At 42.8% G+C, this 14,120-nt stretch overlaps 1 protein-coding gene across 2 annotated transcripts in view; it reads left to right on the forward strand.

Annotated features, from left to right (window-relative positions):
- The window catches only part of Hydin (HYDIN axonemal central pair apparatus protein), a 323,803-nt gene that overhangs the window by 83,365 nt on the left and 226,318 nt on the right, over window positions 1-14,120 (forward strand). The window lies entirely within an intron of this gene.

Below are 14,120 nucleotides of genomic sequence, written 5' to 3' on the forward strand. Positions count from 1 at the left end.
ATTGTTGTTTGTTCCTTTTATAATGCCCAGCTACTAAGTTTTAACATTTCGACAAGGTTAAATGCTGCACGGGATGAGAGGGAAGCCTAGTGGGGGCAGGGAACACAGGGAGAGTGTGTGGTGTGGCAGCTTGGTGACACCAGGAAATTGGATCATAAGGGTAAACACATTGAGAACAATGGGAGCTGCATTTCTTTTGCTCTTGGAAGAGGGATATATGGGTACAGAGAGGAGAAAGACTGAGGTAAACTCTAAAGTTTGGGAAGCATTGAAGCCATCAATATGAACTCACGATGGTTGCGATGTTTAGATAAAGCTGGGTAGTGGTGGCTCATGCCTTTAATCCCAGCACTCGAGAGGCAGAGGCGGGAGTATCTCTGGTCTACAGAGAGAGTTCCAGGACAGCCAAGACTGTTACACAGATAAACCTTGTCTAAGAAAAAATAAAACTAAAGGGGAGAATGTAGATGAAGAAATAAATAAGTATACATGTAAAGTTTGTGTGTGCATTTGTGCCTACACATGTGTTATTTCTGAGATGTTACTGAGATGTCCTGGGAACTTGGAGATCCAAACAGCAGTGAGCAGCAGACATCCCCCAGCTTGGCTACCAAATACTGCTGAAAGGGACTGGCTACTTCCTGGAGAACTAACATCAAAGAATAATGTGTCAGCATGACACAGAAGCTGTCAAAGGACTCCCACCGACTACGTTCAAACCAGTTAGAAGTCAAGTAATATTGCTCAGAGATTATGTCCATGTTACTTCCAAACAGGCATCTGAATCCACTTAATTAAAATGTGTCACATGGCAATCTTCGAAGTTATAAACAACTCAAGTGAAAAGTAATGGGGAAATTTCGGATGGGAAAGGAGCTTATGTGGCCTCAAAATATTTGCCAGTTATAATGTGGATTATAATATAATATAATTATATATTATAATATAATATAATTTGCCACTATAAAAGTTGAATATATAGTGAAGAGCCCAGAAGATGGCTTCTCTCTTATAGGAAAGGTAGCCTCCTGGGACCGTTCCACTGCATCCTGTCAATAGCATCAGGACCAAACTGCCTTAGAGGGTTGGATGGAGAGGATGCTCCCAGCAAACCAACAGAAGCACAAACTGCCTGCATCTTCACAGACTCCAAGGCCATGGAAGTCAAGGGAGGAATGAAGAACTGTTCAAGACTCAAGAGAGCAGTAACATGAGATCTAGACTGAATGCATGGCTGCAAAGAGCATCTGTGGGGAAGAGACAAGGAAGTTCTTTGTCCTTCTAGGGAAATTCTTCTGTATTTTATCATTCATCATTGATTCAGTTGTTGTTTGTCAAGACAGTGTCTCACTTTGTAGGCTGAGTAAACCTGAAACTCACTGTGCAGTCCAGACAGGCCCTAAACCCTCAGAGACCATACCTCAGCTTCCCTAGGATTACAGGTGTGAGCCAATACACCCAAATTCAGTATTTTTAAACCTTCAGAGGTTTTTAAACTGCCAATAGGAAAAATAGGCAAACAGCAATTATAAAGTCAGAAAGTAGCCTTTTTCTCCTGTAATACTGTCAAGAAGCATGCTCAGTGTTTTTTTTTTAGGGGGGGGTTGCTAACACTTACATTGCTGTTTGTTGATTTACTGACTTCATACTGACTTCAAAGTTCTCTTTGGTCCCCAATCTGTATTTAGTTTACTTTCATCTTCTCTTTCCTCTCCTATGTTCATTGAGTTATAATTTGCATGCAGTAAAATTTTACCCTGTCTCTGTGCATTTTGACAAACCCAAGTAGTGATATCACCACCACCCAAGTCAAGGTATATCACCACCACCACCACCACCCACACACACAAAGTTCCTTTGTGCTCCTTTTCAGACAACACTGAACCCACATCTCGCCCTTGACATGCCAGTCACTTTTGTTATATTTATTTTGTGAGTTTTAATTGCAGCTTTAAGTTATATATTAAACCCTAATGGTTTTGTTCCCTGAATCTTATGATGTCTCTTGGTGTGTAAAGATATTGGTATGACCAAAGCTATACTGCTACCCTTCCCCTCTGCCTTTTCTGAGCTTTCCTAGTTTTTTTTTTTAATAAGCTCATTATCGATAACCATAGTTAAGCCTACTATTTACATAGATGTTACTTGAAGACTATGTCTCCCTAAGGCCCATAAAAAAGTAGTCTCTCCTTTATAGCCCACCAGTAACTTGCGCTGCCCACCTCTGCTGTGTCATGTGGGTTGCCCAGGATAGTGCTCTGATTATCTAAACTGGGAGGAAGAGTCCACAATCACTGAAGGCCTGTTTGCTGCCCAGATCTCTCCATTCTCCATATCTGTGAAGTCACCTTCCCCAGCCAGACTAAGGATATGCAGCAGGATGAGCTGCCAACTCGAGACTCTGCTAGCCTACCCTTGAATAAGACTATCATCTTAGGTGTTATGGGGATCGCTTTCTTGCTTTTCTATATACAGTTACTGTCTATGTATTCATCCCTAAGCAAAATGGTCTTGGCTTCCTGTTTTTTGAAATTCCTATGTGGGAATCATGGTGTACAGAGCCTATGTTGCAAGCACCAAGAACATAAAGCTGTTCAGTAAATGTTCAGTGCGAAAGCAAATAATTGAAACAAAAATATAACCAAATGGGTGGCTGCATTCTGGTTTGATTGGATGTTTCCCTTGCACATGGAGAAGGGATTCTCATGATGACCCTACGATGAATACAGAATGGATGAAGAGTTTCAGATCAGCTTAAGTCTCCTCCTATGCTACAGACCAGCATCCAGGACTCCAGGCTCCTTAGATGATCTGCAGGAAATGTTTGGCAGGGTAGCAGTATTTAGATGCGGACTGGAAATATGCCAGTATGTGGCCCCCATGCCACAGGTGGTGGGACCTCCTCCAGCTCCCTGGGGACACTGTACTTGGCATCATTCCAGGGGGCTGGCTGCTCTCCAGGAGGTTCCCAAACAATACAGCACGAGCTGTATTCATCTATTGTTTCCTGTGGTTCCAGATTCTTCTGCAGCGTTCTTATCCTGGGTAAACTGAATGTAATTTTTCCATCTGTGTGACAGTCTTCTTTATTTTGTTAGTCATGTACTAAAAGATTCAGTTGCCAAAGAAGGGCTCTCTTTACATAGTAATTCCATATCATCAGTCCTGTAAGTTCCTTGTAATTCTGTATCCTTTGGAGGCTGTTGATGATTGCTGGCTGTTATTGTCAACCAGTTGGCAAAGCCCCCTGGCCTTATGTCACCAAGAAACATTTGTTAAGTGGATAGAAAAGTTCCCTCCTGGCTGGCTTTTCCTTTTGTTTGCATTTGCTGTAAACTACCATAGTAGTTAGTTTTCTCATCCCTAAGCAAAATACCTGACCAAAGTGACCTGAGGGAGGAAGGGCTCATTTTAACTTTGGTTTGAGAGGATGAAGTCCACCATGGCACCGAGTATATAGCCAAGCTCACGCCAGTAAAAACATATTGCTAAGACTCTTTACATCTCCACAGACCAGGAAGCAAAGGACTTGGGCTGGAAGTGAGGCCTGTAAACCCCAAGGCCTATTCCCCAAGAATTACTTCCTCCAGCCAAGAACCACCTAAAGGTTCTAAAATCACCAAAATATAGCTCCATCAGCCAGGGACCAAATGTACAAGTTTGAGTCGATGGGGGACATCTTACATTCAAACCCCAAAGGTGTCTATGGCAGAGATCTACCATGTGTGATGGGGGAATGTCCTTCTGTATATGTTTCTCTTACTGGTTGATGAATAAAACACTGTGGCCAATAGAGGCAGGGAGCTAGGTGGACAAGGGGATGAGGAGAATTCTGGGAAACAAAGGTAGAAGTGTCATGATGTAGACCACAAAGGAGTAATAAGTCTGGACCCTTCTCTGATAAGATAAGACCACATGGAAATACTTAGAATAATAGAAATGAGTTAACAATTAAGAAAGAGCTAGCCAGTAAGAAGTCCAATTCACTGACCAACAGTTTTATAACTAATATAGCGTCCGTGTGTTTATTTGGGGCAAAATGTCTGTGGGAACCTCATGTTACACGTGTGTGTGTGTGTGTGTGTGTGTGTGTGTGTGTGTGTCTGTACAGAGAGGCCAGAAGAGGACATCAGATTCCCTGAAGCTAGAGTTACAAGTGGTTGTGAGCTGACCAACATGGGTTCTGGGAACCAAACTGTTGCTGGTATTTTCTTGTCCTGCCAGATCCTACTGCCTTTCAGCCCCAAATAAGGACACAGAGACATATATTAATTATTAAACTATTGGCCGATGGCTAGGGCTTCTTATTGGCTAGCTCTGTCTTAATTATTAACCCATAACTGCTAATCTATGTATTTCTGCATGGCCTTATTTTACTGGAGAACACCTGGCCACGTCCTATCCTCCAGGTCTTTCCATGGTGTCTCCCTCAGTCTCCCTCTGTCTACCTTTCCCATAATTTTCCTCGTATCCTAGTCCTGCCTCTACTGGCTGTTGGCCAACAGTGTTTTATTTGTCAACCAATAAGAGAAACATATATACATCTCCGTCACCAAACTTGTGGTTCTCCCCAAGAGCAGCAAGTGCTCTTCACTGTTGACATCTCTCCAGCTCCTACTTTATACCTTTTTTACAAAGGTGGTGGTAGACATTGGTTGCTACAGTATTTCTCTTTGCTTTCAAGCCAATATTAAAAATTGCCTTGGGCTTTGGTACCCTGGGTTTCTACTGTGATGGATTTGCCTTTACCAACCCTATTTGGTACCTGATAGGTTTCATCAGATTATGCAGGTTTTATCAACTCTGGAAAATTCTCATTATTTACCTCTTCAATGTTGCTTTCTTCTCTTTTCAGTTCTCAAGATTATTTTAGAACCAATCTCTTCTTCAGTCTCCTTGTCTCTCTTTGATTTATATTTTATTTTTAGTACATTTATCTACTATGCATGTGTGTATTTGGCACAGCACATGTGTGGAGGTCAGAGGACTACTTGGAGTCAGTTCTCTCCGGGCATCAAACTCAGGTCATCAGTCTTGGCAGCAATTGTTTTTACACACTGAACCATCTTACCGGCCCCTGTTCTGAGTATTTTATTCTAAGTTCTTTCCTCTCCTTGGCTAATTATCTCTTTAGCTATATCTATTCTTGGTGTACTCATCTACTCAATTTTAAATTTTCATTGACTTCATTTTTAGAAATCATGGAATTTTATATTTATATATTTTGTTCCTTACTTTAGTTTCTATTTCTCATTATACCTCTTTGTAATTTTTAAGAATGCTATGTTGTAGTTTCTCTAAGAATTTTCTATTATGTCCCTCTTGGGTTGCTGGTGGTAACAACTGATTTCCTCAGGAACTGGACTATTCCTTCAGACATCTGGGAATATTTGTACTGTAAAGTCACTTAGCATGGATACTGGACTTTAAACATATTCCCTTGGGTAGGGATTTTGTTGGGTCTTCTGCCAAGCTTCCACAGACAGCTTGTGCTCCTGGAACCTATGTGGTGGTGTGAAAGTTTGGATTGCAAACCTGTACACGGGACTTCAATTTTTTCTCAGGAGCCTCGTCCCCTCATCAGACTGCTGGCTAAATGTCAGGCCTCATTGCTTCATCCTAGGCCAGTAGGTGGAATTTTCCTAGGCTACTTTTGTTGTCATTTTTTAGAGGTAGATTTTCCAGGGTTGTGGGTTTATGCAGAGATCTTGATTCAGTCCTCTGTTCCCAGATGAAAATAAGTCCTTCCATCTTTCTGGCGTGAGGGTAGGACAGGAGCTACTAGACCGTAACACCTGTGCCTACTATGCGCATCACTGGACCGTCTTAGTTGACTAGGCTTGGATGTGTTCCTTCTTCATTTCTAATATCTGGGGTTGTCCTTTCTTTATTATGAGCTTTGATAAATGCTAAAATGTATATCTATCATGTTTTCAATCAGATTTATTTACTCTTTACGTATGAGGTGAAAGAACTATCTGCTTTAGCTAACTCTGCCTTGTTGTCAGTTCACATAGTTAACAATTTTCTTACATTTTTCAAGTTAATGTCTTCAGAGAATCTGCACCAAACTCAACTCTGCTACTCATTAAAAATGTAGATTTTTGGGCTTCATCTATGTTTTATTGAAGCAAAATTCTGAGGAAGTGGTGCTGGAGAATATGTATTTAGAATGAGGACCAGAAAGTAATTATAACAAAGTTACAGGATAAAAGATTCATACATAGAAAAATGGGTTGTATTTCTGTCTACTAACAATGAACAGTGGGAAACTGAAATTTCAAAAAGCAATATTGCTTAAATAGCATTAAGAATATAAAGTACTCATACTCAGTGGTAAAACACAACAACATCCTAAAATTTGCAGGCAAATGGACAGAACTAGAAAAAAATAAAGCATCTTGAGTGATATAACCCAAAACCAGAAAGACAAATACAGTATGGTCTCACTCATAAGTGGATACCAGACATAAAGCAAAAGATATCCAGCCTACAATCCACAACCCCAAAGAAGCTAGAATCCTTTTCCAGAAACAGATGGAAGCAGATGCAGAAATCCACAACTAACCAATGGGCCAAGCTCCTGGAGTACAGTCAAAGTGAGGGAGGAGCAATAATATGAACAAAGGAGTCAAGACTGTGATGGGGAAACCACAGAATCAGCTGATCCAAGCTAGTGAGAGATCACTAACTCTGGTCTGACAAATGGGGAACCTGCATGAGACTGAACTAGACTCCCTTAATAAAGGTGGCAATAGTGTGTCTGGGGCAGCATATGAGGCCACTGGCAGGGGGTCCAAGATCTAACACTAATGCACAAACTGACTTACTTAGTGGAGCCCATTCTATATGGAGAGATAGCTTGCTCAGCCTAGACACAGAGGTGTGGAGGTGGAGAGGTACCTTGGCCCTGCCTCCACGAGATGATGGGACAGACTTAGTAGACTTCCTAGAGGAGGCCTTACCCTCTCTGAGGAGCAGATGGGAGGTAGGGGGTATGGTGGGGGGAGCAGGAGGAGAGGAGGGAGAAAGAACTGGGATTGGAATGTAAAAAATAAATTAATAAAAAAGAAAGACATAAAAAAGAATATAAAGTACTCAGAGATCAACTACACAAAATGCAAGACCTGTGCAGTGAAAAGTATGCAGTACCACTGCAATTACAGACCTGTACAAATGGAAAACTCCACATTGCCTGTAGTCAGCAAATTTAATGTTGTTAAAATGTCACTCCCTGCCCCTCCCCATAAATCTATAGATTTACTGCAATCAAAATAAAATCTCAGTTGCTTTTTAAAATAGGAATACACAAATTGACTCTGAAATTCCTGTGGAGGGCCTGGGAAGATAACTCTGTGGTTAAGAACACTGGGTGCTCTAGCAGAGAACCAAAGTTCAGTTCCCAGCACCTCACAAGGTTGCTCACAACTGCTGTTAACTCCAGCTCCTGAGATTCATCACCTCAGCACCTGTGACACCTGTGTGCTCTCTATCCCTCTCTCTATACCTGCCTCTCTTCATACATACAGGTACTTCTAAAAATAATAAAAATAGATCTCTAAATTTCCTGTGGAAATGCAGAGAGTCTAGATTACCTAAAACAACTTACAATTTTACAGTCGGTCGTCTGGAAGCCAAGTAGGCACAACGGCTCTCTCATTTTATTCTTTCCCTAACTGTAAGACTGCAGTAGCCCAGACAGCACAGGATGGTCCCATTGGCACATCTTACCTTAATCACATCATTTACCATACAAGGTTAATATTCAGAGACTGAGGAATTGGGACGTGCATAACTTAGACACCCTTGTTCAGCCTGTCAGAGATCCTATGTGGACATCCACGTACAGATGCTCAACACAATCACTGTCAAAGAGCAAACTACTGCAATATCCTTGTGTGGGTATCTACAAATACACTCATGTGTAAGCACAAAGACTTCTCAGTGGCCACGGGGATGGCTGGACACTCTTTCAATTTACAGTCAAGACAGTTAGAACTTAGAAAATTCAGATGAGCCACCTGCCCTAGGAGCCTCTGTATCCACTATTTGAATCCAGACTGAGTCATATACGTATATCACATATCCCATCCTCTGTCACTTACCTCACCATTCTATAAAAACACGGCTCCTGTGAAATGGCTCCATTATTGCAGTTGGAAGAAATGCTCAGGTCCCTTACCCACCCAAAACTCCATCCAGTTTTCCTGAGATGCATAAAATATACACCTAACAGCTCATCAAACACTGCCATATAATACCAGGAATTTGAAACATCAGTTACCTATAAACTTATCAATGGTTGGCGCTCATCTGCTCCCCCAAATCAGATGTGAATTACATTTTCTTTACACACTGCTGTGCCCATGAACTGTAATGTAAATGATAAAGTAATATACTGAAGACTCTAAAAATACTACCAAATTGGCCTCTGGCTAGAGCTTTCCCTCGATAGTCGGCAGAGGACCACACCAAGATGCAGGAAGGGCCTAAATTTTCATCAGGGAGTGATGTGGTAAGAGTCAACAGGCACTCTAGGTTTTACCTAAGGTAAGTAGGAGGCTCTGTTTTCACAGAGCAGTCCAGGCGGGACTGCTGCACCCCGTCAGTGTTTCTTTTGCACATGGTGGTGCAGGGCAATGTGGGTGCTGAATGCATGACTTGCCACTTTTGTCAGTCCAGGAGTATGAGAAATTACCATAGTCTAGGTAGTATGTAAACGAGAAACTTTATGCTTCATGACTTTGGAGGCTGAGAAGTATGAGATCAAGGTAGCTGCAGATTTGGTATCTGATAAGGGCCCATTTCTCACAGCATCATCTTGGTAAGTCCTTAACCCATGAGAGTTCCTCTGAGCTCTTTTGTGAGGACACTGACCTCATTCTGAAAGGTTTTGCATTTATCATCTATTCCTCTCCCCAAATCTCCACTTCTTAATCCCATAACCTTGGAGATTAGCATTTCAGTGTGTGAATCTGAGTGTGTGTGGTAGGGGTGAAAAGACATAGCAGATAACAAGCTTCGGGAGGCCTGTGCTTTGCATTTTCTGGTATTTAGTACAATGAGGTCCATTACCTTGGGGATCCAGGCTCATTAACTATGTCTTGTGGAGCATTCCTTTGTCTCTAATGTGTAGGGCCAGCTTACTCTAACCACACACAAGAAACTACGTTGTTTTTAAATGCTTTAAGGTCTTGCTCTTCTAGGAAGGAATCTGTCCTTGCAGTTTACTCCTCCTTAGTGTTTGTCCCTCTTGCTTTTTGCCAAAACAAGAAAAACATCTGCTTAGAAAATCCTGTGAAAAAGGAACATTTGTAACATGACCCTAAGATTTAGACAGACACCTGCAAATGCAGGGGTACTGGTTTCTTGCTCTCATTCTGTCCCCAGCACAGGAAGTGGCTGTCTACAGACAGGACCAGCTCCTTTGAGGTAATTAATAATCCCCAAAGAAACAGTGGTCCACTCCTTGATAACAACACATGTTTGTTTTGGTTTTGTGTTTTGCATGTTTGTTTAGGGAGGGCAGTCAAGGTAAATAAAGATAGATCTGGAGAAAGTTTAGGCCTGACAGTTACAAAAAGGCCTGCTGTTTATCCCATGCTCCATTAGCAGTTCTCTCTCGTTGCCAGTCTGCAAATCGGAATCTCAACCAAAACACATTTCTCTTGACCATAGAGTCTAAGTCATTGCCAAGAGATTTGAACTCTGGAGTAATGGTGAAGGGTGACAGTGTTTGAGTGTTCTGAAAGTTTTATTTATATTCTAGAGCAGTGGTTCTAAGCCTGTGGGTTATGACCCCTTTGGGGTCGAACAACCCTTTCACAGGGGTTGCCTAAGACCATTGGAAAACACAGATATTTACATTACAAATCATAACAGTAGCAAAATTACAGTTATGAAGCAGCAGCAAAGATAATTTTATGGCTGAGGGTCACCACAGCATGAGGAACTGGATTACAGGGCTGCAGCATTAGTAAGGTTGAGAACCAGGTCTCTAGAGTATGTGTCATCACCCACGCCCCCTTTCCAGGGATCAGGCGGAGTGAAGAAAACCCTTTGAATAGATTAGCTGTCCCAGACTTGTTTCTTATAGTCAAAGTTGTAACTGCCTGATGACCACAATGATGCCCAGAACTAGAACAAAAAGGCAATAAACATTCCTGTCGCGAAAGATAAGAAAAGACTAAATAGCAACAGAAGACAATATGTCACAAAGCATTATAATGATGACAACAATGAATTGAAACTGTTGCTTTGTGTAAAGTATGATGAAATCCACAGACCCAGAGATGCTATGTAACAAGGAGGGAAGCTCAGATCCCCCTGGAAAGGGGAAATAGAAGAGATTTGGTGAATGGACTGAGGGTGGGTGGGGATGGGGACACGAGGGATCAGGTTGCAGGTGGAGAGGAGAGTGCTAAAAGAGACTACTGGAAAGGGAGCATTTCAGGATCTGGTAAAAACCGGGCACAAGGGAAACTCTCAGGAATCTACAAGGACGACTCCAGCTAAGACTCCTAGCAATAGCATATATGTAGCCTGAACAGGTCATCTCCTGTGAACAGATTGGAGCGCAGCCCAATTGTCATCACAGAGTCTTCATCCAGCAACTGATGAAAGCAGAGACAGAGACCCTCAGCCAAGCATTAGGCAGAGCTCAGGGAATCCTGCTAAAGAGAGGGATAAAGGATTGTAGGAGCCAGAGGGGTAGAGGACATCACAAGAAAACTTACAGAATCAACTAACCTGGTTCACAGAGACTGAACTGACAACCAGGGAGCCTGCATGTGACTGACCTTAGCCTTCTGCATATATGGGACAGTTGTGTAGCTTGGTCCTCGTGTAGGACTCCTAACAGTGGGAGCAGGGACTGTCTCTAACTCTTTTGTTGGCTTTTGGGAGCCTACTACTCATACTGGGTCACCGTGCCCAGACGTAATACAAGGGGAGGTGTTTAGTCTTACTGCAACTTGATATGCTGTGTTTTGTTGATAACCATGGGAGACCTGCCCTTTCCTAATCAGAAACAGAGGAAGAGTGGATTAGGGGGAGGGACCAGAGGGGGGATGGGGGCGGGACTGGGAAGAGAGGAGGGAGGGGTAACTGCAGCAAGGATGTAAAATAAATAAAATTTTTAAAAATGCCCAAGGAGATAAAGAACTGTTGCTTGGTAGTTCTGAATGTATTTTAATACTAAAAATTAAACCTAACAGGGCATCAAAAGAGTTTTGCGTATTCAAATTTATGTCCAGAGCAAAGTATGCCCATTGGCCCAGAAATTAAGACCAACAGTTGACAACTGGGACCTCACAGTTCTTTACAGCTTGGTACAACTAAGGAAACAACCAATCCAGTGAAGAAGAAACCCACAGAGTGGGAGAGACTCTGCCAGCTACACATCTGACAGGATTAGTGTCCAGAATATACAAAGAACTCAGAAAACAGAGTCCAGGAAATAAATGACCCAATTAAAAAATGGGCTGGAGATTTAGACAGAGTTCTCAAATGAAGAAATAAAAATGGTTAAGAAACACCTCAATGAGTATTCATCATCCCCAGCAATCAAGGAATTAAAATTAAAACAACATTGAGACTTCATCTCAGCCCAGTCAGATGGCTAGGATCAACAAAAAAAGAGAGCAAATTACTCTGGAATCCTTATTCATTCATTCCATGTCAGCGGGAATTCAAACTGGTGCAGCTACTCTGGGAATCAATATGGAAAGTTCTCAAAGATTAAAATCTACCATATGACCTATACCACTCCTTGGCACATGCCCAAAGGACTCGACATTCTGCTTCACAGATATTTGCTCAATAATGTCTATTCACTATAGCTAGTATATTGAAACAGCCTAAATATCCTTCAACAGATGAATGAATAATAAAAGTGTCATACATATACTTACTGGAATAATGTTCAGCAGTAAAGAAAAGTGAAAATATAGATGATCGGAGGAACCGAGAAGAAGATCCTGTTGAGTGAGGTAACCCAAACCAAGAAAGACAAACGCTGCATGTTTCTCTCTCATTTGTGGTTCCTAGTTCCAGACCCTTAGATGTGAGTACAAAACATGGAGTAACCATAGAAACCAAGAAAGGATGCTACAGGCCGGTAGAGGCAAGGGGTGGGATTGAGCGGGAAATGGCAATATACAGATGATATGAATCGGGAAATGGAAAACTGGAGGGGGCTAAAACTGGGGAGGAGGTGGTCAGTCGAGACAGACAGAGATGGAAAGACAAGGGACAGATAACACCAAGGTAGTTTGGTAAAACCCCAAGGAATCATTATTTTATATTAACTTAAAACTGTAATTAAATACTGTGTGTGTGTGTGTGTGTGTGTGTGTCTGTGTGTGTGTGTCTGTGTGTGTGTGTCTGTGTGTGTGTGTGTGTGTGTGTGTGTGTGTGTGTGTGTCTGTGTGTGTGTGTGTGCCCACGAGTGTGTGCTTGTGTGTGCATGAGCACGCATGAGAGTTAAATCACTTGGACTGACAGTGCTCTGTAACAGGAGCCATAGACTAAAAAAACCTCCAATACCAGGCACAAGAAACTTCCTTTTGAACAGTTGGTCAGGGTAATCCAAGTGACTCCAAAAGCAATATAGACCTTTGATGTAGCTCCTGGCTGCCTCTCAGGAGTTGAGGGTGGACCTCTATTGCTGAAGGCACGGCACAGGATTTGGGCACAGGGTTTGGATGATTAGAGCTGGATTTGACTTGACAACCCCTCTTCCTGCAGTCTAGAAATGGCACTAGAAAATACCATGTAAGCTGCCATGGGAAGAAAACCAATTATATAGCCCTACTCAGGGCTCATATTTTATATGGAAAAGTATAACCCATATTTTAAATGGAAAAATCAGGTACCAACTAATATGTAACCTATTTATATTAATAGTCTTTTGATATAATTAAGCACAGAAAATAGGCACCATAGGGTTGACAATAATTATCATCTTAGTGGTATTGGGAGCTGTGAGTTGTAGCGTGTCACACAGGAGACCCTTTTGCCCATACAGGTTTTTTTTTTTCTGTAATTAGAATTTTTATTTATATGAAACGTTAGCACAGTGGTTCTCAACCTGTGGGTTGCAACCCCACAGGGATCTCATATCAGATATTTCTATTACAAGTCAGAACAGTTGCAAAATTACAGTTATGAAGTAGCAATAGAATAGCTTTTGTGGCAGCATGAGGAAGTGTGTTAAAGGGTCTCAGCATTAAAAAGGCTGAGAACCGCTGCTCCAGCACCACCGTGGCTGGTTTCATCCTATCAGTGACACATCCATGCTTCACTCAAAAATCAACATGGGGTTGAGATGTTGAAGAATACTTAAAGTATTGCTAGTCTGCCCATACTAGCTTTACTTGCAAATGTTCATTGCAGTGAGTCAGTGGTCTGGTTCAAGGCCTCCTGGTACACCACCATCACGGGATCCTCACCACAACTCCTCTGTGAGATCCACTGCTGCCCCAGGCATGGAAATCCTGCAGCTGTGGTTCTGCAGAATTCATCCTTTATGCTCTCCAGCCGGTCACAGATGGGGTGGATGTTGGGGTGGGCCAACTCAAAGCCCTGGGTGTGGGCCTGGGTGGCAGCTGAGTTGGTCATCCTGGGCCTCTTCTGCCTCCCGCAAGGGCCAGGACCAGCTCTCCTGCACCCATGCCACCACCAGGGCCAAGGAGGGGTAGAGACAGCTCTCCCGGGTCCAGCAAGGGGCCGGTGTCAGCTCAGCACAGCCCTTGGACATCAATATGGCTTTAGGCAGCAGTCTTGACCACAGGCACCCGCGTGGTCACAGACATCAACATAGACCCTGGCTGCAGTGGGGCCACAGACCCAGACATCCCTCCCCCCCGCACTGCAGCTCAGGCCCCGACATCACAGCCTCAGAAGGCAGTGCAGACAGACGCTTCACGTCAGCCTGCTCCTCGCCCCATTGCAACTCCAGTTCTGCCTCTCTCCTCAGCACACGACCGCCCCACTTCTCTTTCTCTCCCACTTCTCCACTGGACATTTGCTCATCTTAGTGGTGTCTGGGGGTCAGGCCTCGGGCCACTGTCTTCCACTGCCCATGCTGCAGGTGGGCCTGCCTTCTATTTTGAAATACA

The sequence above is a fragment of the Cricetulus griseus genome, chromosome 3 (genome assembly GCF_003668045.3).
Source record: "Cricetulus griseus strain 17A/GY chromosome 3, alternate assembly CriGri-PICRH-1.0, whole genome shotgun sequence".
NCBI classification, from domain to species: Eukaryota; Metazoa; Chordata; class Mammalia; order Rodentia; family Cricetidae; genus Cricetulus; species Cricetulus griseus.